This window comes from Bubalus kerabau, chromosome 5 (assembly GCF_029407905.1).
Source record: "Bubalus kerabau isolate K-KA32 ecotype Philippines breed swamp buffalo chromosome 5, PCC_UOA_SB_1v2, whole genome shotgun sequence".
Taxonomy (NCBI): Eukaryota; Metazoa; Chordata; class Mammalia; order Artiodactyla; family Bovidae; genus Bubalus; species Bubalus kerabau.
Window position 1 is genome coordinate 32,825,813 of NC_073628.1, and position 24,596 is coordinate 32,850,408.

General features: G+C 37.9%; 1 long non-coding RNA gene across 2 annotated transcripts in view; it reads left to right on the forward strand.

The window, feature by feature from the left end:
- Positions 1 to 6,399: 6,399 nt before the first annotated feature.
- The window catches only part of LOC129652611 (uncharacterized), a 72,933-nt gene continuing 54,736 nt past the window's right edge, over positions 6,400 to 24,596 (forward strand). The window contains exons 1-2 of one of the 2 annotated variants that reach the window (XR_008714619.1): positions 6,400 to 6,683; positions 22,729 to 22,796. This is a non-coding gene — a long non-coding RNA (uncharacterized LOC129652611). The remainder of the gene's footprint in view (positions 6,684 to 22,728; positions 22,797 to 24,596) is intronic. The other variant, XR_008714620.1, reaches the window with a different exon arrangement.

Here is a 24,596-nt window from a genome sequence, read left to right on the forward strand (position 1 = left end):
GCATTTCCTGCATGGCAAGACAAATTCTTAACCACTGAACCATCAGGGAATTCCCCTGGGACACTGTTTTATCACTAAGATATTTCTTCTGTTCCCTAAATATGTCAGATTAGTACCTTTATTAAAGTGACTTACAACTACAAAAAAATAAGTAAATGAGTTTCCTGGAATTTTCAGTTTGGAATGATTTCTAAGAAAGGTTGGATGGAGATTCAATTGTCCAGACTTTCAGGATAAAGTCAGATAGAACCACATTGGAATCTCAACTCCCCTATTCTTGGTTCTATTGCTCTAGAAACTGCCTTAATTTTTCTGAACTGTACATTTTTTCTCCCATTAAAAATGGACATGATAGTCTAGTCAATGTTTGGAAAGATTTCAGTGAGACTTCTTGTAAATATCTAAGACTGTGATCCCTAGGAGTAATGTGTATGTTTGTGTGTGGGGGTGGAAGGGGCCCATCAATTACAATGTCTCTTTCTCTTTTATTTACATTTATAAAGATGGTAGTGGTTGTGCTGGTGGTAGGTCTTGGTATGTCTTCTAAGGGCATTTAAGTCTGTGACTGAGATGTTGAACAGCCTCTAAAAGTCCTCTGTTCTGTGTGAGACTCATAATACCTTGAAAAATAAATGGACTATGAAGATCTGTCCTCTCTCTTAACAGGTAAAGAAATGAAGGCCCAGGGGAAGCAAGGACTTACAAAGGTTACACAGAGATTATGTTAGAGCAAGACCTAATGTCCCACTTTTCTGATTCCCTAAGTGTACATAGGATTTCCCAGGTTGCACAGTGGTAAAGAATCTGCCTGCCAACGCAGGAGACACAAGTTCAATCCCTGGGTAGGGAAGATCCTCTGGAGTAGAAAATGGCAACCCACTCCAGTATTCTTGCCTGGAAAATGCCATGGATGGCAGAGCCTGGTGGGCTACAGTCACTTGGGGTTGCAAAGAGTCAGACATGACTGAGCAAGTATACATATGTATCCCTGAAAATTCTTCTTTCTTGTGTGTGCATGGGGTACTTTAGATGATACATATGTTATTATACCAGATCTTTTATTTAGATTCATTAATCCTGGATAAATTTATAAATTTCAATCCACTTTGACTAGAAAAATCCACCAGTATTTGACTGGCTCCTTAATGCTTCTAAAATACTGTGTGACAAAATGAAATAAGACCTCTGACTTCTGAAATTATAGTAGGAAAAAGAACTTGATGAATTTACTTAGCTGAAAATGTATGCTACCATTTTAGAAAAATGGAGTATGACTCTAAGGATGAAGAAGGAGAAAATGTGGGCCCAGTGGTTGCAGCCCTGTGCACAGAAGGGAAAACCATGGGTACAGAGGGTGGAGTCACAAAGCAGAGAGGATTATTCCCAGGATTATTGGGAATTATTGGTGAATCCCAATGGTGTTTGCCAATGGTGTTTGCCCATTTGGATTTCAAACATTTAGGAGGCTAGTGACTACTTTCTTCCTTCCATTTCCTGTCTTTTGAAGTGATATACTGTTATCCTAGGCCTTCTCCATCACTGTAATTTGGAAGCAAACAACATAACTTATTTTCTATTTTCAGAGGTTGACAAATGGAGATAAATTTTGTCCCAGGAAGAATTATACCCAGACTCTCACCCATACCTGATTGAGGTTATTTAAGTAATGATTTGAGTACTTCTGAGGTTATGGTATTTGAGATTTGGGACTTAATTGGTTTTACAATGCTTTAAGTCTTTGGGGGATGTTGGTATAGCATGAATACATTTTGCATGTGGGCTGAACATGAATATTTGTGGACCAAAGGGTGAATCATTGTAGGATGAACAATAAGCCCTAAATATATCTATATCCTAATCCTTGAAGACTGTGAAATTCAACGTATGTGGAAACAGAAGATTTGAATGCATAAAGTTTATCTGGGGTAAGGACATTAATCTGGACTATCTGTGTGACCTCTAAGAGTAATCATTGAGTGTCCCTATAAGAGGGAGCAAGAGAGAGACTTAACAAAAGAAGTGAAGGTGATGTAAAGATGGAAAAAAAAAAAAAACTGTAATGAGGCTTATATTGCTGGTTTTGAAAACTGGGAAAATAGCCACAGATTGAGGAAAAGCAAGGATGCAGTTATAGAAGTTGGAAAAAGTAAACAAAGATTCCCTCCCACCCCCACCCCCCGCCCCCCCGGAAGTCCAGAGAAAGCATGGCTCTGTTGACACCTTGGTTTCAAACCCAATGAAACCGACTTTGAACTTCTGACCTCACACTCTATAGAAAATATTTGTGTTGTTAAGTCACTGAGCACTAAATTTATGATAATTTGCTATGGCAGCAATAGCAAATTAATACATTTCCTATTCCTATATTCCAATCATGTAACAAATATAAGAATTCTGTTACTGTTATCAAAAAACTTACAAACTGATTGAAGAGATAATACATAACTATATTTGTAACTGAACAATACAAAAGGAGGCCAAAATTTTGCAAAGATGATAAATGGTATAAGCAGAGTTTAAAGATGGTGATACTAATGATAGTGCTGATAATGATAATCACCATGCTGGTGACAGTTAGGGTTTGTTGAGCATCTAACATATAGACATGTACTGCCTGATACAATTTACAGTCCTCATGGCCTTACTGGAAAGATTCTGAGTGTCCTCACTTTTCAGGTGAGGAAATTAGGAAGAGAGAGACTAAGCAGTTTTACAGGTGACACAGGTGAAAATGGGTTTTTACAAAACCGAGGGCAAGATTTTAATCCAGATATGTCTGCCTCCAGACACAAGGCTATAAATCCTATAACTTCTGCTGGGATCGAGAATAATCAAAAGGTAGCTTTCTGGGACTTCCCTGGCAGTCCAGTGCTTACGACTTCACCTTCAAATGCCAAGGATACAGGTTTGATCCCTGGTCAGGCAGCTAAAATTCCACATGCTTTGTGGTCAAAAAAACAAAACATAAAACAAAATGCCAGAAGAGATACTGTAACAAATTCAGTAAAGACTTGAAAAAATACAAAAATAGCTTTTTGAGTTGGGTGGAAGTTTATAGATCTTAAAGGTACAATTTATATTGGAGAAGAAAATAGGAATACTCATACATCTAGCCCAGTGATAGGGAAATAAATTTTTCACCTTTTCGTCTCAGCAGTAAGGAGGATATCTTCTTTGGGCTTATGTTTTCAGAATCCACCAAAGAAAGTGGATTGGAGGACTGACTATAAATAGTTTCATATATACTGCTGCTAATCATGGTTTGAGGAGAAGGAAATGGCAACCCACTCCAATGTTCTTGCCGGGAGAATCCCGGGGACAGAGGAGACTGCTGGGCTGCCATCTATGGGGTCGCACAGAGTTGGACATGACTGAAGTGACTTAGCGGCAGCAGCAACAGTCTCTTTAAGCTTACATTGATCATACCATCTACCTTATTCTCAGGAGAACTAAGTCTGCAATGAAATTCTTTTCTCTAATGTTCATTGTGTGAAAGTAGAAAGAAAAATGATTTCACTCTGTCCAGACGAATTCAGGAAGCTTAATTTCAGGGCATGAGGATTCATCATTCCATTATGCCAGCTAAATTTCCACAACTTGTGCATGATCACTCCCAAGGCAGATAGAAATGTTAGTGAAGACACGCAAGAAATAATTCCAGTTAATAACAAATGCAGTTACTTTTTCATAAGATAATATTGCAAAAAATGGAAAAACATAAGCTAAATCTTCAATTACTAGAAGTTATAAAGCTTCGTAAGCCAAAACTTGGCCCAATATTTTAGTGATTTGTTTCCAGTTATGACAAAAGAAAGAAATTTGTCTGAATAGAACTCTCAGAAGGCTGACCAGCTAACATCAGCTTCTAATTCTAGTCCACTTAGTATTGGAAGATTAATTACTACCTTATGGGGAAAATTTTAATCTCCCTGTTCTTTTTTAAAGGCCATATTTTGTGTGGGGTATAGCTGATTAACAACATCATGATAGTTACAGGTGGACAGCAAAGGGCCTCAGCCATACATTTACATGTATCCATTCTTTCCCAAAATCCTTCCCCATCCAGGCTGCCACATAACATTGAGCACAGTTCCCTGTGCTATACAGTAGGTCCTTGTTGGTTATGCATTTTAAATACAGCAATGTGTACATGTTGATTTCAAACTCCCTTACTATCCCTACCCCCCATCTTACCCCCTGGCAACTATAAGTTCATTCTCTAAGTTTGTGAGTCTGTTTCATAAATAAGTCCATTTATATCATTTTTTTTCTAGAATTCACATATAAGGGATATCATAAAATATTTCCCCTTCTCTATCTGACTTTCTTCACTCAGTATGACAATCTCTAGGTCCATCCATGTTGCTGTAGATGGCATTATTTCTTTTTAATGGCTAAGTAATATTCCATTGTATATATGTAGCACATCTTTATCTACTCCCCCTGCTTTTTTTTAATTTTACAAATTTAGTTGAAGGATAATTGCTTTACAGAATTTTGTGGTTTTCTGTCATACATCAACAAGAATCAGCCATAGGGACACCCATGTCCCCTTCCTCCCGAACCTTCCTCCCATCTTCTTCCCCACCCCACCACTTTAGAGTCATAGAGCCCCTATTTGAAGTCCTGAGTCATACAGCAAATTCCCCTTGGCTGTCTATCTTACATACGGTATTGTAAGTTTCCATGTTACTGTCTCTGTACATCTCACCCTCTCCCTCCTCCCCTCCCCCTGTCTGTTCTCTATGTCTGTTTCTCCATTGCTGTACCATCTTTCTAGACTCCATATATATGCATCAGGATACAAAATTTATATTTCTCTTTATGATTTACTTTACTCTGTATAATAGGCTCTAGGTTCATCCATCTCATTCCATTGTAATATGCCATTATATATATATATGTAGCACGTCTTCTTTATCCATTACACTATTGATGGACATTTAGGTTGCTTCCAGCTCTTGGCTGTTGTAAACAATGCTGCAATGAACACTGGAATGCATGTATCCTTTAAGATTTTTTATTCTAATTCTGTGAAAAGTACCAATGGTAATCTGGCAATGGCAACCCACTCCAGTACTCTTGCCTGGCAAATCCCATAGACAGAGGAGCCTGGTAGGCTGCAGTCCATGGGGTCACTGGGAGTCGGACACAACTGAGCAACTTCACTTTCACTTTTCACTTTCATGCACTGGAGAAAGAAATGGCAACCCACTCCAGTGTTCTTGCCTGGAGAATCCCGGGGATGGGGGAGCCTGGTGGGCTGCGGTCTCTGGGGTTGCACAGAGTCGGACATGACTGAAGTGACTTAGCAGCGGCAGCAGCAGCACACTGAATCTGTAGATTACCTTGGGTAGAATAGTCATTTTGACAATATTGATTCTCCCAATCCACGAACATGATATTTATCTCCATCTGTTTGTGCCCCCTTTGACTTTTTTCATCAGCATCTTATGGTTTTAGGAGTACAGGTCTTTTGCCTCCTTGGGTAGGTTTATTTTTAGCTATTTTATTCTTTTTGATGAGAAGATAAATGGAATTGTTTATTGAATTTCTCTTTCTGAACTTTCATTGTTAGTGTATAGAAATGCAACATTTCTGTATATTAACTTTGTAACCTGCAACTTTACAAATTCATTGAAGAGCTCTACTAGTTTTCTGGCAGGTTCTTTAGGATTTCCTGGGTATAGTATCATGTCATCTGCAAACAATGACAGTTTAACTTCTTCTTTACCAATTTGGATTCCCTTTATTTCTTTTTCTGCCCTGCTTGCCACAGCCAGGACTTCCAAAACTATGCTGAATAAAAGTGGTGAGAGTGGACATCCTTGTCTTGTTCCTGCTCTTAGAGAAAATGCTTTCAGCTTTTCACTATTCAGTATGATGTTAGCTGTAGGTTTATTGTATATGGCTTTTATTATGTTGAGGTTATGTTCCCTCTGTGCCCACTTTCTGGAGAGTTTTTATCATAAATAGGTGTTGAATTTTGTCAAAATCCTTTCCTGCATCTATTGAGATAATCATACGGCTTTTAATCTTTAATTTATTAACATGGTATATCACACTGTTTGATTTGTAAGTATTAAAGAATCCTTTTGCCCCTGGGATAAATTCCACTTGATCATGGTGTATAATCCTTTTAATATGTTGTTGGATTTGGATTGATAGTATTTTGTTGAGGACTTTTGTATGTATGTTCATTAGTGATACTGACTAAAAAAAGATATACAACTTGAGAGTTGTGAGTTAAGTTTTATTGGGGGCAAAATGAGGACTGCAGCCCGGGAGGCAGAATCTCAGATGGCTCTGAGAGACTGCTCCAAAGTAGCAGTGGGGGAAAGACAATATATAAGGTTTTGGTGAAGGGGGAGTTCAATACCATGAAGCACTCATTTTACAAAAGGCTTTTTGTTGGTCATGAGGATCTGATATCACCATGAAGGAAGTTAGTGCTTCTCTAGATATAAGGAGATGCAAGGATTGAGATCATAAAATCTGTCCCTAAAAACATCCAACTATCTAAAGACCTGTCCCACCAGATTCCCTGGAACACAGAGTGCCTCACTCCGCCCTGAACTCCCTCAGGGGGTGTTGGAGGTCAACAGCTACAGCAGCATGGGGTTCAATCTCCACAGAGGCAGGTGGCAAATGCATTTGTTGTTCAGTCATTGGCAATGCTCTTGGTAAGTGCCAATTTGTAGTTGACAGTGATATTGGCCCATAATTTTCTTTCTTTCTTTCTTTTTTATTTGGTCTGGTTTTGGTATCAGGGTGATGGTGGCCTCATAGAACAAGTCTGGGAGTTTTCCTTCCTCTGTATAATCTCCCTGTTCTGCATTAGCAAGCCTGTGAATCACAATCAAAAAGTCAGAAATTGTGAAAAAAATTATTATATTTCTTTACGACTTTTTAGAAATGAAGAAACAATATATTCTTGAAAATATGTAGCTAGCACAATTAAGAGAACAATTTAGTTTAATTTTTAATCAAAGAGTTTGGGAAAAATGATGTGTTTTGTACTATGGTTAGTTGTGAGAATACAGCCCCATACCTCCAGTTACAGATATATAAACATTCTTAAATACATACATGCTACAATATAGATGAGCCTAGAAGACATTATGTAAGTGAAGTAAGCCAGAGATGAAGGAACAGATATTGTACAATTCTAACTACATGAGGTATCTCGGGTAGTCAAATTCAGAGAAAGAAATTAGAATGTTGGTTGTTAGGGGCTGAAGAGAGAACAAATGATTATTGTTTAACAGTACAAAATACTTTCTGTTTGGAAAGATGAAAATAGCTCTGGAGGGTAATGGAGGTCATGGTTACACAATAATGTAAATGAACTAAGTGCTACTGAAGTGTACACTTCAAAATGGTTAAAATGCTGAAATTTATGTTACATATTCCTCCAATTTAAAAAAATTCTGTGTTGAGAACCAAGTTTTCTATATTCACTGAACCAAATATAATAGAGACAAGATATGAAACTTTGAGTTGTTAAATGTATTAACAACAAGATGGTAACTATACCTGGGAAGAATAAAACTAGAGAAATCTGATCAAGGTCCATAGTGTTCTAATATGCAGATTACTCACCTGATTCTTACTTCTACCTTTTGCTTCCTGGACGCCTGTATTCCAGGTACAGAAGTGATTTCACTGTATGTCCACATGTTTGAGTCATGTATCAAATCCTATTGGAAAGCACCACATTCTTGTAGAATATTTTCTTCAAGATTAGAGTTAAACTCAGCTTTCAGTAGTCTAGTTCTTAATTCTCCCAAGTCAATTCCTTTGTTTGCTGGGATTGGAGATTGGAATGTCAGAACAACTCCAAACAAACACTCAAGCCAACACATTAAAGCTCAAGTGAGGGTGTCAATATTGTTGACTATAAAGCCCTAAATATGAATCTCAACCATTAAAATTCCCAAGAAGCTTTCTGCTTTCTCTCTTTGCCTCAGGGTTGGGCAATAACACTTTTACTTGGTCCTTGCCTGGTGGCTCAGAGGTTAAAGCGTCTGCCTGCAATGCGGGAGACCTGGGTTCGATCCCTGGGTTGGGAAGATCCCCTGGAGAAGGAAATGGCAACCCATTCCAGTATTCTTGCCTGAAGAATCCCATGGATGGAGAATCCCATGGACGGCGGAGCCTGGAGGGCTACAGTCCACGGGGTCGCAAAGAGTCGGACATGACTGAGCGACTTCACTTTCACTTTCACTTACTCTATGTACCCTCTCTAGTATTGCCAAAAGTAACAAATTATGCCTGAATTCCTATTTAATTACCACTGTCAGCACAGTGACAATGTACCATGGATATTTCATCTCCTAGGATTTTGTCCTATACTTTCCAAGCCAACCCTAGAGATAGTTTCATAATCATAATATCACTGCATGTCCAAGATTCAGTTCAGTTCAGTTCAGTCGCTCAGTTGTATCCGACTCTGCGACCTCATGAATCGCAGCACGCCAGGCCTCCCTGTCCATCACCAACTCCCGGAGTTCACCCAGACTCATGTCCATCGAGTCAGTGATGCCATCCAGCCATCTCATCCTCTGTCGTCCCCTTCTCCTCCTGCCCCCAATCCCTCCCAGCATCAGGGTCTTTTCCAAGGGGTCAACTCTTCGCATGAGCTGGCCAAAGTACTGGAGTTTCAGCTTTGGCATCATTCCTTCCAAAGAAATCCCAGGGCTGATCTCCTTCAGAATGGACTGGTTGGATCTCCTTGCAGTCCAAGGGATTCTCAAGAGTCTTCTCCAACACCACAGTTCAAAAGCATCAATTCTTTGGTGCTCAGCCTTCTTCACAGTCCAACTCTCACATCTATACATGACCACAGGAAAAACCATAGCCTTGACTAGACGGACCTTTGTTGGCAAGGTAATGTCTCTGCTTTTGAATATGCTATCTAGGTTGGTCATAACCTTCCTTCCAAGGAGTAAGCGTCTTTTAATTTCATGGCTGCAGTCACCATCTGCAGTGATTTTGGAGCCCAGAAAAATAAAGTCTGACACTGTTTCCACTGTTTCCCCATCTATTTCCCATAAAGTGATGGGACCGGATGCCATGATCTTCATTTTCTGAATGTTGAGCTTTAAGCCAACTTTTTCACTCTCCACTTTTACTTTCATCAAGAAGCTTTTTAGTTCCTCTTCACTTTCTGCCATAAGGCTGGTGTCATCTGCATATCTGAGGTTATTGATATTTCTCCCGGCAATCTTGATTCCAGCTTGTGTTTCTTCCAGTCCAGCGTTTCTCATGATGTACTCTGCATATAAGTTAAATAAACAGGGTGACAATATACAGCCTTGACGTACTCCTTTTCCTATTTGGAACCAGTCTGTTGTTCCATGTCCAGTTCTAACTGTTGCTTCCTGACCTGCATACAAATTTCTCAAGAAGCAGATCAGGTGGTCCTTACTCTATTTCTACTGAAAGAAAAGGATATTCATTCTTTTGTCAAGTATATAGATAACCCAACCTAGATAACATAGGATGACTCATGGAATTAAAGCACTAAATGGAATTCCAGAAGAGAAATAGATCAACTTTAAAAGAAATGATTGTACAGCATTTTATGAAAAGCCCATCAATAGAGCTATAGGCAAAGTGACAGTTAATAATAGATAAGAAAATACTTGGGGTTAGTAGCAGGGAGAAATTGCTACTACACTAATGGAATAAATGGAAGGAACTGTTATTAGAGCCTTAGAGAAATCTCCAGTTGTAGATAAGGACTATCAGAGATGAGCTGTGACCTTTGGTAGAGAAACTCATCTTTTGACACAAAGCCCAGAGAGGAGAGATCAAAGATATAAATGTTTCTATCTCTCCTTCCCCCTACTATGTTATCTCCTGCTGATCCTTCTTAATGATTAAACAGAATTCAAACCCAAGGTGCAAGGGAACCACCAGGATCGTATTCCTACACCACACCTGGGATACAAGTAGGTAGAGAAAGAACAGATCTAGAAGAACAAAAGAGATTATACCATCTGTTCTCATTATCCATGGCTTTTGCATCTGCAGGAATGGAAGGCTGACCACAGGACTGTAGTGTCCATGGATTTTGGATCCAAGGCAAGTCCTGGAACCAATCCCCTGAAGATACTGAGGGATAACTGTAATCAGCACAGTTATCTTTCCTTTTCTTGCATGCAACTGCACACCTGGCAGTATTCACAAAATAATGTTTTCTTGTGAATTCTGTGTGCTGAAACTTAGATGTATAGAAGCAGGAAACTAATCCTTATTTTGTTCCCAAACTTTAAACTTAAAAGTTAAGTACCTCAGTTGGGACTTCACAATTTCATGTATATGTTCTATGAGTTCTTCAGGCAGAATATACGCAGGCAGAATAGTTCATCAGTGAAAGTGTATTTTTCTTTCTCCCTTTCTTGCAAAACAATCAGGGAAGAAGAGTGCTAAATTATATTGATTAACAAAATTATCATGACTTTAGTAACTCCTATGGGGCAGCAATTGGAAATAAGTCATCAGATACACATCCCCAAAGAGTTTTCTTATTATGCTACTTTCTTTTCTTTGATATCTGGGATATAATAGAATAAAGATAGAAAGTTTTATGAAATAATACACATTAGCAAATACATTTTTATCCATTTTAAATCAAGATCACCTAGTTGGAAAGAGAATTAAGAAAGTTTCTGTAATCTAGCAAGGAAACTATAAATCAACTCCTATACACATTTCTCAATATGTACTGTGTACTCCTCAGTATATGACTTTCTTGAAAGACAATAAACCTATTACATACATCTTTTTAAAGTTAATTAACTGACAATATTAGTAACCATTGTCATTTATGAGTCTACATACTTATTTGCAAATAAAAGAATCATTGTGGCATGTTTAAGCAGAACAGGAATTAAAAAAAAAAAATATTAAGCAACGCAAAGTTCACTTGGTGAGAAGAAAAGATTAGAACTTTGACACTACACAGCCCAAAAAAACATGAATTACAGCTCAATAGTGTTCCTGCAATGACCCTGCACACCCAGGGAGTGAACACATTAGCTCATTTTGTTGACAAGGGGCACAGAACTTCAGAACCTCTTGCAATCTACCCCCTAAAGCTGACTGCCTTTGCCACCATCCTCTTTGAAAAATGAATTTGAGACACCTGCTCCCTCACATTATTTTCTTCTAAACAAAATCTCACACTAGTATTTCTGGTTTATAGACCTGATCCACGTATCTGCACACCTTCAAGTATACCAGGAAAATAAGTTTCTGATATCTATCTTGGGGGAGAAGACAGCAACCGCAGTAAATTTGACAAATCTGGAAAGATTACCCAAAAGAATATATGTATAGTATGAAGGAACTTAGAGTAAACAGCTGTCAAAATCCTGCTTTAACAAATAAAATCCTCTCTTAAGGAAAGAGACCAAGTGTAGCAAATGAAAATGAAATATGGTTAATAAGAAACTTTTACTACTGTCAGGAAGACTTCAAGGATAGACATCGCTGATTCAGATCTGAAAGTCCTTGTGACATTAGTTTCTCCTGATTTTCAAGCTATTCCATGGGGATAAAGAGCAATCCAAAAAGGCAGAAATGTTATTTCAAATCAAGCCACTTCAGTAATGATATGGACATACAAAATACAAGTTTTACTTTAAAGTCGGAGGAAAAATACTTTAAATGTCGTAGAGATTTAGGAGACCTAGAAAGGAAACTTGTGTCTCCTTCCTTGTGTTCTATGACAGGTAGTTTAAGATTGAAATATAATCAGCTATACAGGCTAGCTAAAGCTGACAGTGAGAGAACCCATGTGCTGGAGCACACAGGAATAGTCTGAAAGCCTAGAAGTAACCTAATTCCATAAAAGTCTTTATTATTTACAAAAATACTAAAGTTAAATTAAGTAGTGAATGTTCATAATAAATATTTAGGGGAACAAGATATTAATCCCAAAATTTCAAAACTGTATACTAAAGCAGTTGTTCTAAAATTTACCCTGCATAAGAACACCCTGAGGAATTCTGGTAATTTGCAGATTCAGATTCACTAGGTCTGGGGTGGTATATGAGATTCTGCATTTATAAAAATTTTTAAATTGATCCCTATGCTGCTGGTCCAGGGACACACTAGTTTACAAGTTTCTGAAAAAAGCATTATAACTGAGTGCAGAAGGGGTAAACGATGAGATTAGCCAGCAAACCCCTATCTTTAACGATGATAAACTGGCTTCTGTATGACAGGATGTCTCAGAACCTTTAATGAGCTTTAACATACTGAGACAACCAAGGGAAAGAGGAGAGAGTGTAACATTAACAATTTCTGATTTGACAATGAAGACTTTTGTTCCCTGATTATGTTTAAGAACTTATATTCCATAAAACACATTTGGAAGATATACTACTAAATTTTTAAGAACTTTATGCATTGTTTAAATTTTCTCTATCATTCATTAAATAGTATGTACATTATTAATTGGGCATACTAATTTTAGAAAATGTCTAAACCATTTTGTAAGTATATTTATACATATACACACACACACACATATATATATATATCCACATATATCTGATGTATGTTGGAAAACTGTTTTCTCCTAGAATTTCTTAAAAAGTACAGACATAACTGAAGACTCCACCATTTAGTGGAAATATTCAAATTGAAAAAAGAAAAGCCTAAAAGACAAATTCATATCCAGTATAGGGCTCACTTGTAAGCTCAGCTTCAAGAGAAAAAGCAAATATAATAATAAAATAATGGTGAACTGTACTGAAGAAATTCTCATTGTACTGAAGAAATTAATAAGAATAAATTATCTTTATTTCTTCAAACTATTTTGGAACACTTACTATAAGCTAGATACACTGACAGATATGAGGGTGAAACATATTTAAGTAATGAATTGCATGCAAGCTAATCATAAGTTTCGACATATTATGGAATGCATTTAGTAATTTTAAAAATTATACTTAGAAACTTCTTTCTGTCAAAATTTGCTCAGTTTTCTTAAAGAAGAGACAAGTTGTTTCTAAAATTTATATGGGGAAGCAAAGGACCTATGACAGTTTAAAAAAATATTGAAAAATAAATACAAAGTTGGAGAACTTACATGATTTTTAAGCGATGCAGTATGAGATAGAGTAATAACAGACAAGTAGGACTAGTGAATAGAGTGCAAAACATTCTCATCAACAGACGAATACATGGCCATTTGATTTGCAACAGAATTCACTGGTGAAAAAGACGTTTCTAGCCACAAAGGCCACAAACACTTGAGATGAAAAAGAACTTTTTTATTTCTCCCTGTGTGCTTAGTCGCTCAGTCGTGTCCAGCTCTTTGTGACCCTATGGACTGTAGCCCGCCAGGATCCTCTGTCCACAGAATTTTCCAAGCAAGAATACTGGAGTGGGTCACCATTTCCTTCTCCAGGGAATCTTCCCAACCTGGGGATTGAACCCAGGTCTCTAGCATTGCAGGCAGATTCTCATCCCTGTCTGAGCCACCAGGGATGAACCATTTCTCCATAAGCAGAAATTAATTTGTACATACAATAAGTTTAGATATAAAAGATAATACTTCAAAATTAATAGAAGAATACAGTGGAGTATATCTATGCTATGGTATTGTTTATCGAATACTGCATACTAAATCATCCTAAAACTTTTTACCTTAAACTACAATAAATATTCATTGATATCTGTTATGGATTCTACTGGTCAGGTTTTCAAGGGCAGCTTGGTTGGGTTCTTTCAAGGGATTACAATTGCATGTTTTCTGGAGTTGTACTTATGTTAGATGTAAACCCATTCCCATTATTCAGTGTATTGTGCTCATTATATTTGTTTTAATAATCAAACAATAATACATGTTTATAGGTTCTCCATTATTTTTATGTAATCATACTAATATTACTCTTTAAAGAATATGTATTTTTACATAGAAGTTCAATACAAACTGTTTATTTTATTCCTGCGTGTTATAGTATTTGTGTCTATCTCCCCAACAGACAGTGAGATCTCAAGGGCATACATAGTTTTTCATGATTCCTTTTATTTTTAGTGCATGGTTCACATAACCTTTTAATGTTTGAGGAATAAATGATGGGACACATCACAGTTACAACCCAGAACACTGATTTTCATGGTGACATCTCAGAGATCATGGGAAGTTAGAATTGAGACAGACAGTGGTGACCTTGCCATAGAGTCCCTCAGCAGCTTCATGTTAGGAACTCTCTTTTCTATAGTGTATAAAGTATGCTTTTAACACAGATGTTTCCCCCAGAAGAAAGTAGGTATCTCCATTCAGAGGAAAAAAACACTGATAAAACTTTTCAAAAGACAAAAGTGATAAAACTTTTCAAAAGGCAAAATGTGTACTGTCCAAAGTGGTCCTTTATGCAGCACATATTCCCATTATAGCAGGCACCCCACTCACTGTTCAGTTGCTATAAAAATATTAAATTCAGTTTTATAAGAACTGGAAAAGGGATAGACCTGGCAGTTTACTGATTATTTAAAGATTAAGAATGAAAGACATGAAGACAGGAATGAGCAAACTTGTGCTTAAGAGAGGAGGGGGGACAGACATTAGAATGACACTAGAAAGCATTATTTTGATTTGGCTGTCAGATTGCTTTCAAGTTTTCCAATCCATTTTTCTTAACTATTAATAATTTGTGTAGAAAATCCTAAGTAGTTTTTATTAAATCATCTGTCAGCACTATACAGAATGATTTCAGTAGACATTCAAATAAAATCATCTAACCGATGAGGGCTAACAAATTAATTTTTTTTACTCAATTCTAGAGGGATTCAAACTGCTATGTCAGAAATGATGTAGAGCAATCCTAATGCATTTTTAAGGAATAAATAGGTTCTAAATTAGTGAAGTGCTAGCTTGAACACTATGAGAGCCCATTAGATCTTTTTATACTATGACATTGGCATCTCTGAAGATCATAGTTAACTAAAATCTTATCTTAGATCTTTTCATCCCTATAAGCTTGTATTAAACTTTTAGTGTTTCTCATTGTACTGAAGAATTTATTTACAGGGCAGCAATAGAAAAACAGACATAGAGAATAGACTTATGGACATGGGGTGAGGGGAGGAGAGGGTGAGATGTATGGAAAGAGTAACATGGAAACTTACATTGTCATATGTAAAATAGATAGCTAACGGGAATTTGCTGTATGGCTCAGGAAACTCAAACAACGGCTCTGTATCAACCTAGAGGGGTGGGGTGGGGAGGGAGATGGGAGGGAGATTCAAAAGGGAAGGGATTTATGTATACCTATGGCTGAGGTTTGACAGAAAAAAAAATTCTGTAAAGCAACTATCCTTCAGTAAAAGAATAAATTAAAAAAAAAAATCCTTATTTACTTTTTCACTCCCATACATAATTTGAAAATGTATGTTCTCAGTTGTTCTTAGACAAATTAATGTATTTCACACTCTACAATCCCATTAAGAGTAAAAACACAAAAAGGTGTTAGAACGTAAAACTGAAAAATAGCACAGCACAAAGCTTAAGATATAAGTGCAGAGAAGTATGGAGAAAGGACTTGAGGAAAATCCAGTGGTATGATACTAATTCGAATAAAAGTTTTGTTTTGTTGTTGTTTTTTTAAGAGTCAAGTTTTGACTTGGCCTGGAAGAGCATGCCTAAGTTGGAAAGGGTGCAAATACAGGAGAAAAAAAGACATTGCAAGCTGTGTACTTATGAGTTAAAGGAAATGCTGACAAAAATGAGCAAATTTGTTGTCAATAGAAGTAATATTATGAAGCATGGTTGTTAATATCTATTGATCATCTGCTATATTCAAAACACTTGCTTAGTGATTTACCTTCATTATATCAATCCACTTAATTATTAATCACATTTTTAAAATTATGGCACCAAATCCAGAGAAAAGAAATAATTTGGATAATGTCAATAACTGGTAATTTAGAAGTCAAATTTCAGGGTTTCAAACCTTATATATTTTACTGCAGAATTCAGATTTTAAAACATAATATAGTCTTTAAATTTTATTTAATCACAAGCAGATGGGTATTAGATGCTTTCCTCTGAAAAAAATTTTAATGCTTCATTTGATATTAGTCAAAATTCATTGAATCAAAGTTTATTTTTCTTTAATTATGATTATTAGAGGACATATTTTAGCATCTCTATTTGGTAATAGTACCCTTGATGTCTTGAATATCTACTCACCTCTGAATCACCTGCATGCCTCTGCACATCTCTGCACAGTGTCTTGATTGCAAAAAAGTCACTGGTGACGAATTGAGAGTCTCTAACCTAAAGGAAATAAAGGGGATGCAATGCTAAATTCTGGAGATATTCATAAGATAAAAGCAACAGTATTTTTGAAAAATCTGGTATAAATTGTGAGTTATGAAAACAGGAGCTTTGTTTGGAATATTCAGAAAGATAGTTTTTCTCTTTTGAAGAAGGGGAAGGCTGTGGACCTTGCTTCCATCACCAGTCACATCCACAACTGGGTGTTGTTTTTGCTTTGGCTCCGTCTCTTCATTTGTTCTGAAATTGTTTCTCCACTGATCTCCAGTAGCATATTGGGCACCTACCAACCTGGGGAGTTCATCTTTCAGTGACCTCCCTCAAAAGATCCCATGTATGCACCGCTACACTCAGAGCCCCCAACCCTGCAGCAGGCCACCACTGACCCACACGTCTGCCGGAGACTCCAGGACACCCACAGGCAAGTCCGGGACAGTCTCTTGTGGGGCCACTGCTCCTTTCTCCTGGGTCCTGGTGCACAAGGTTCTGTTGTGCCCTCCAAGAGTCTATTTCCCAGTCCAGTGTAAGTTCTGGCAGCTCTATGGTAGGGTTAATGGTGACCTCCTCCAAGAGAGCTTGTGCCACACCCAGATCTGCACCCAGAGCCCTGCAGCAGACCACCGCTGACCCATACCTCCACAGGAGATGCTCAAACACAGTTCTGTCTCAGTCTCTGTGGGGTCCCTGGGTCCTGGTGCTCACAAGGTTTGTTTGAACCCTCTGAGCATCTCTGGCAGGAATGGGGTTTGATTCTAAACATGAATTCGCTCCTCCTACCATCTTGCCAGGGCTTCTCCTTTGCCCTTGGATGTGGGGTATCACCTCACAGCTGCTCCAGTGCCTACCGTCTTACTGGGGTTTCTCTGACCTTGGACGTGGGGTACCACCTCTTGGCCGCAGGCCACTCCAGTGCTGCACAGCTGCTGCATGCCGCTGGAATGTCAGGTCCATGAAGCAAGGCAAATTGGAAGTGGTCAAACAGGAGATGGCAAGAGTGAATGTTGACATTTTAGGAATCAGCGAACTAAAATGGACTGGAATGGGTGAATTTAACTCAGATGACCGTTATATCTACTACGGTGGGCAAGAATCCCTTAGAAGAAACAGAGTAGCCATCACAGTCAGCAAAACAGTCTGAAATGCAGTACTTGGGTGCGATCTCAAAAAACGACAGAATGATTTCTATTTGTTTCCAAAACAAACCATTCAGTATCACGGTAATCCAAGTCTATGCCCCAACAAGTAATGCTGAAGAAGCTGAAGTTGAACGGTTCTACAAAGACCTACAAGATCTTCTAGAACTAACACCCAAAAAAGATGTCCTTTTCATTATAGGGGACTGGAAATCAAAAGGAGAAAGTAAAGAAACACCTGGAGTAACAGGCAAATATGGCCTTGGCGTATAGAATGAAGCAGGGCAAAGGCTAATAGTTTTGCCAAGAGAACGACCTGGTCATAGCAAACACCCTCTTTCAACAACAGAAGCAGAAGATATTAAGAGGTGGCAAGAATACACAGAAGAACTGTACAAAAAAGATCTTCACGACCCAGATAATCACAATGGTGTGATCACTGACCTAGAGCCAGACATCCTGGAATGTGAAGTCAAGTGGGCCTTAGAAAGCATTACTACGAACAAAGCTAGTGGAGGTGATGGAATTCCAGTTGAGCTATTTCAAATCCTGAAAGATGATGCTGTGGAAGTGCTGCACTCAATATGCCAGCAAATTTGGAAAACTCAGCAGTGGCCACAGGACTGGAAAAGGTCAGTTTTCATTCCAATCCCAAAGAAAGGCAATGCAAAAGAATGTTCAAAATACCACACAATTGCACTCATCTCACATGCTAGTAAAGTAATGCTCAAAATTCTCCAAGCCAGGCTTCAGCAATACGTGAACCGTGAACTTCCTGATGTTCAAGCTGGTTTTAGAAAAGGCAGAGGAACCAGAGATCAATTTGCCAACATCTGCTGGATCATGGGAAAAGCAAGAGAGTTCCAGAAAAACATCTATTTCTGCTTTATTGACTATGCCAAAGCCTTTGACTGTGTGGATCACAATAAACTGTGGAAAATTCTTCAACAGATGGGAATACCAGGCCACATCATTTGCCTCCTGAGAAACCTATATGCAGGTCAGGAAGCAACAGTTAGAACTGGACATGGAACAACAGACTGGTTCCAAATAGGAAAAGGAGTACATCAAGGCTGTATATTGTCACCCTGCTCACTTCACTTATATGCAGAGTACATCATGAGAAATTCTGGGCTGGAAGAAGCACAAGCTGGAATCAAGATTGCTGGGAGAAATATCAATAACCTCAGATATGCAGATGACACCACCCTTATGGCAGAAAGTGAAGAGGAACTAAAGAGACTCTTGAGGAAAGTGAAAGAGGAGAGTGAAGAAGTTGGGTTAAAGCTCAACATTCAGAAAACTAAGATTGTGGCATCCAGTCCCATCACATTTATTGGCAAATAGATGGGGGAACAGTGGAAACAGTGGCTGACTTTATTTTGGGGGGCTCTAAAATCACTGCAGATGGTGACTGCAGCCATGAAATTAAAAGATGCTTCCTCCTTGGAAGGAAAGTTATGACCAACCGAGACAGCATATTAAAAAGCAGAGACATTACTTTGCCAACAAAGGTCCATCTAGTTAAGGCTATGGTTTTTCCAGTGGTCATGTATGGACATGAGAGCTGGACTAAAAAGAAAGCTGAGGGCTGAAGAACTGATGCTTTTGAACTGTGGTGTTGGAGAAGACTTTTGAGAGTCCCTTGGACTGCAAGGAGATCCAACCAGTCTATCTTAAAGGAAATCAGTCCTGAATATTCATTGGAAGGACTGATGTTGAAGCTGAAACTCCAATACTTTGGCCACCTGATGTGAAGGGCTGACGCATTTGAAAAGACTCTGATGCTGGGAAAGATTGAAGGTGGGAGGAAAAGGGTACGACAGAGGATGAGATGGTTGGATGGCATCACTGACACAATGGACATGAGTTTGAGTAAACTCTGGGAGTTGGTGATGGACAGGAAGGCCTGGCATGGTGCAGTCCATGGGGTTGCAAAGAGTCGGACACTACTGAGCAACTGAACTGAAGGCTATGGATGAAATATGAATTGGTTTGGAGACACAGATCACACGTACATTTTAGACCTATTAGGTCTGATATGGTTAAATCCAAGTAGACTTTTCAGGAAAGCATTTGGAATTTGAAAGATATGCCCTTGGAATTCACTACAACAGATGATGGCAATTAAAGCTTATGCTACATGCATGCACCAAGATGATACAGAGGAGAATAGAGAGAGAAGGATCAAGTACTGAGACATGGATAATCCCAAGGTTGAACAGTTTGGGAAGGAGAAGAAGTGAAGAAGTGTCAGTCACTCAGTCATGTCTGACTCTTTTCAACCCCATGGACAGGCTCTTCTGTCCATGGAATTCTCCAGGCAAGAATACTGGAGTGGGTAGCCTTTCCCTTCTCCAGGGGATATTCCCAAACCAGAGATTGAACCCCAGTCTCCTGCATTGCAGGCAGATTCTACCGAATGAGCCACTTGGGAAGCTAAAGTTTGGGAAGCAATGGAAATTGTCAAAAAGTAGACTATGAGGGAAGAAAAGGGAGGAAAAAATGACCTGGAAAACAATCATAGCAACACAGTCCACAAGAAAGCAAGAATGTGGTACCTCTGAAGCTGTGTAGGAAAAATACGTTTTCCTTTGCTCTCTTGCTCACAGTACTTCTAACATTATATGTATGAATTTTTTTTTCTGCATTGATCAATTCAATTCAGTTCTGATATTACCTACCTGGAGATAGTGTCATATTCCACAAACTGAGTTCAGTTCCACAAGACCATACCACTTCAGATACCAATTGTCACTTGCTCTTCTGACTAGCTATAAATCAGAGTTCTCACAACCCCCTATGGGTTTGATAATTTGCTAGAAATGCTCACAAAACTCAAGGAAACACTTATGATTACTGGCCTATTTTATAATAAGGGATATGATCCCCTGGAGAAGGGAATGGCAACCCAATCCAGTATTCTTGCCTGGGGAATTCCATGGGCAGAGGAGCCTGGCTACAATTCACGGGGCTCAAAGAATGGGACACAGCTGAATGAGTGGTTATTATTAAATTATGATGAAAGTTACACATGAACAGCCAGATAAAAGGATACATAGGGTAAAGTTAAGAAGGATCCCAAGTGCAAGAGCTTCTGTTCCCATGGAGTCATGGGGATATGTGTTCACTGGCCCCAAACACTGGAAATTTTTATGGCGCTTTCGTCATGTAGACATGGTGATTAACTCAATTTCTATCTCCTCTCCTTTCTCTGGCATAAGAGGGTGAGGCTGAAAGTACCAAACTTCTAATCATGGCTTGATCTTTCTGGTGACAAGTTATTCAGGAGCCAATCAAGTTTTGTTCTAACCTCATTAGAACAAAATTTTTCCTACCACCGAGAAAAATACAAAGGATTTAGGAGCTCTGTGTCAGGAATAGAAGTTCAATAAATATGCCTAGTAAGAAAAAGTTGTCATAAAATGTGAAATTCTACTGATATTATGAGGAAGATAAGAATCATTTGTTGCTACAAATGGCATTATTTCATTCTTTTTAATGACTGAGTAGTATTCCTATGTGTACACACACATATACATACATACACACACTACCTCATCTTCTTTATCCATTCATCTGTTGATGGAAATTTAGATTGCTTTCATGTTTTTGGCTATTGTAAACAGTGCTGCAATGAATACTGGGCTACATGTAGCCTTTTGAACAATATTTTTTTCCAGCAATACAGATGGACCTGGAGACTATCATGCTAAGTGAAGTAAGTCAGACAAAGACAAATATCATATGTTATCACTTATATGCAGAATCTTTAAAAAATTATATAAATGAACTTACTTACAACACAGAAACAGACCCAGAAACTTAGAGAATGAATTTATGGTGACCAGAGAGGAAGGGTAGAACGTAGGGAGGGATAGATTGGGAGTTTAGGATTGATATATATACACTGCTATATTTAAAATAGATAACCAAGAAGGAAAAAGAAAAAGTCACTGGCTAAATGGCTCAATAACATAGTAGTCACTCCTGTTTACTAGCACTAGTTATAGTTTATCATGCTAACCTTAAACAGGATATTTTTAAGAGGCTGAGTAGATTCTATTTAACTTAGAAATGTGGAATTCATTATATAAAATTTGAAATTACTAATAACCATGCTTATACATGGTTTACAGACTATATAATATAAGTAGTTCAAGATATATACATATGTAAAAACATTTCTTTCTCTCCATATATATAATATAAAAGAGAGAGAGAGTGTGTGCTTTTATATACTACAAAAACATATCCACCAAATTCAGGATTGGGTTTACCATCAGAAAGTGAGAGTGCAAGTGAGAGTCACTCAGTCGTGTCCAACTGTTTGCAACCCCCTAGACTATACAGCCCATGGAATTCTCCAGGCCAGAATAATGGAGTGGATAGCCATTCCCTTCTCCAGAGGATCTTCCCAACAAAGGGATCAAACTCAGATCTCCTGCATTGCAGACGAATTCTTTATCAGCTGAGCCACCTATCACCAGAGAGGGAAAAAAACATGGAATCAGGGTATAAGAAGAAAATCTGATCTCCTTTACATCTTGCAAAGACATTTTCATTATTAGTCACTTTCAGGTTCTCCTGGTGGCTCAGATAGTAAAGAATCTGCCTTCAATGTGGGAGATCCGGGTTCGATCCCTGGGTCAGGAAGATACCCTGGAGAAGGGAATGGCAATCCACTGCAGTATTCTGGCCTGGAGAATTCCATGGACAGAGGAGCCTGGAGGGCTACAGTGAATGGGGTCCCAGAGAGTCAGACATGACTGAGTGACTATCATGCACACACATAGAGTCACTTTCACGGAGTAAGTCAAATACTGTTCCCCTAACAATAGCCCCATAAATACAACACTTCTATACCACAGGCAAGGCTAAGTTACTCTGGTTGGAAACAATAAGGGTGATGATACTGTGCTCCACATGCCCCAGCCCATTCTACTCAGCACTAAAAATCCTCAAATGATGCCAATGGAAGGAAATAAATCAAATGTATTATATAAAACACCCTGCTTACTAAACATGCAATAGCATTTTATTGTCCACTTGAGAGCCTAGCTAGTATTAAGAATTGTCCACAATAGTAAATATTCAGCAAGCTTCAGTTCATGCACACATAATACACAGGGTGCTCACGTACACCATCTGATACATTACCTTTGATCCCTTTTATATATCCTGATTATTGTTAGTGTATAAACATAAAATTTTAAAGCAAATATTATTTATATCTTAATGCACCTATAAAATCTATCCTACTAATTTAGAAATAAATAATATATGTTCTTACAGCTTTGGCCTGAACAATAAGGAAAAAAAATTTTGAAAAAACTTCAAGAAGAATTTCTCACAAAGTTGAGGTAAGAAATATGCTTTTAATCACTATCATCATCTAGCCATGTTCCTACAATGAAATGATTTTATTGGCCAGGGATTCTCAGCAGAATAGCAAGGAAAAAGTGGCAGGTGTTCAAGCCTTAATTGAGTAGGTCAGGGCACAAATATCCTCAGCAGTAATTATGAGTGAATTAACTAAATTTTCCTTATGGTCTCACAGCAAATTTATCTTGCCTAGTTACTGCTCTAGCTATAAATTATTCCTTGAATCATAATGTCTTATATTGCCTGATAAAGGGTTGCACTGGCTTTGAAAATTGCAGGCTTCTGATAATAAAAGCATATTAAAGTTTAATTCAATACATACATCAAATTTGGTTATTGACAGCTAGCTCATTTATTCTTTCAAAACAAGAGGTTCTATGACTCTGTGCATCACCTGTCCTACAATCAGAATTTTAACTAAGATGCTGACCTGCCAATAACTTTCTAGAGTTATAAGAAACAACACCTGAAAAAGTTTTCATCTTTTGCAAGCTGCATCCTGGGATCAAAAGGTTTGAAAGTAAAAAGTTGCATTATGTAAGAATTGATGAAGCAGAATATTTCCATTTTATATTAATCACTATATAAGATGAATTGCCTTATTACTAGTGCATGTATCTCATCACTTGCAAGCTCTCACCTTTGAAGGGCACATATCACCTTTTCAAGGATTTTAAGAAATATTTAAACATGCATAGAGCCCAAGCAGTCATATAAAGTTGCTTCTGTAGAGTCAAGTTATTACATTTTAAACAGGAGGTACTTTCCACAATAAGACATGGAAAACTCTAGTTTTAGATTGAATACTTCTGCAGGTGTTTTTGCTCTCATTTTAAATTTAATTATACTTAGCAAATCCAATGGCATGTTTTCAGCTGAGGGCAATGATGAGCTATTTTTTAGATCTAAAAACAATACGATGCACACATTTTCATATTTTATAATTTATGTAATCATAATTAGTCTGAGATTGTGACATTTGCATTTATATCTATTGGAGTTCAATTTTTCCACTTTACAGTTAGGTATAGTGCTTTAATCCTATCTCTTGACCTTAGATTTTTACTAACATGCTTTATATTGCTTGTTTCTTAGCCATTTTCTTAAGTTTGGTCCCCAGACTTTCTCTAAATTCTACCCAAAATTCTTCCAAAAGAATTCTATTCAATTCATAACCTAAAAGTATGGTTAAACTTGGATCATAGCAATTTGTCATTATTGAATTTTCATGACGGAAGATTATAAATATTTACTAGAATCATGGTAACTCATTTCTATTTTACAGACTAAAAAATTGTTGGAGATTTTAGCTCTACACACTTGCTCACCTAAGTTCATGATATTGTAGGTTTCCTTTCAAAAGTCAAAAGCAAGTTAAATGGGTTTGCCTTCTAATAATTTCTCAATATCAATATTAGATTGAGAGAGGTTTTTAATGGGAATAAGGGGAAATATAAGGACTTCCCAGGTGGCTCAGTGGTAAAGAATCTGCCTGCCAATGCAGAAGACCTTTCAGTCCCTGCATCTGGAAGACCTCCTTCAGGAGGAAATGGCAACCCACTCCAGTATTCCTGCCTGAAAAATCCCATGGATGAGAGGAACCTGGTGGGCTGCAGTCCATGGGGTTGCAGAAAGTTGGACAAGACTGAGCGCAAGCTCTGCACCACAGGAACCTGGGTTTTCTGCATTGCAGGCAGATTCTTTACCATCTGAACCACCAGGGAAGCCCAATAATAAATCAATAATAAATAACATTACACTAGGCAGGACTTACAAGT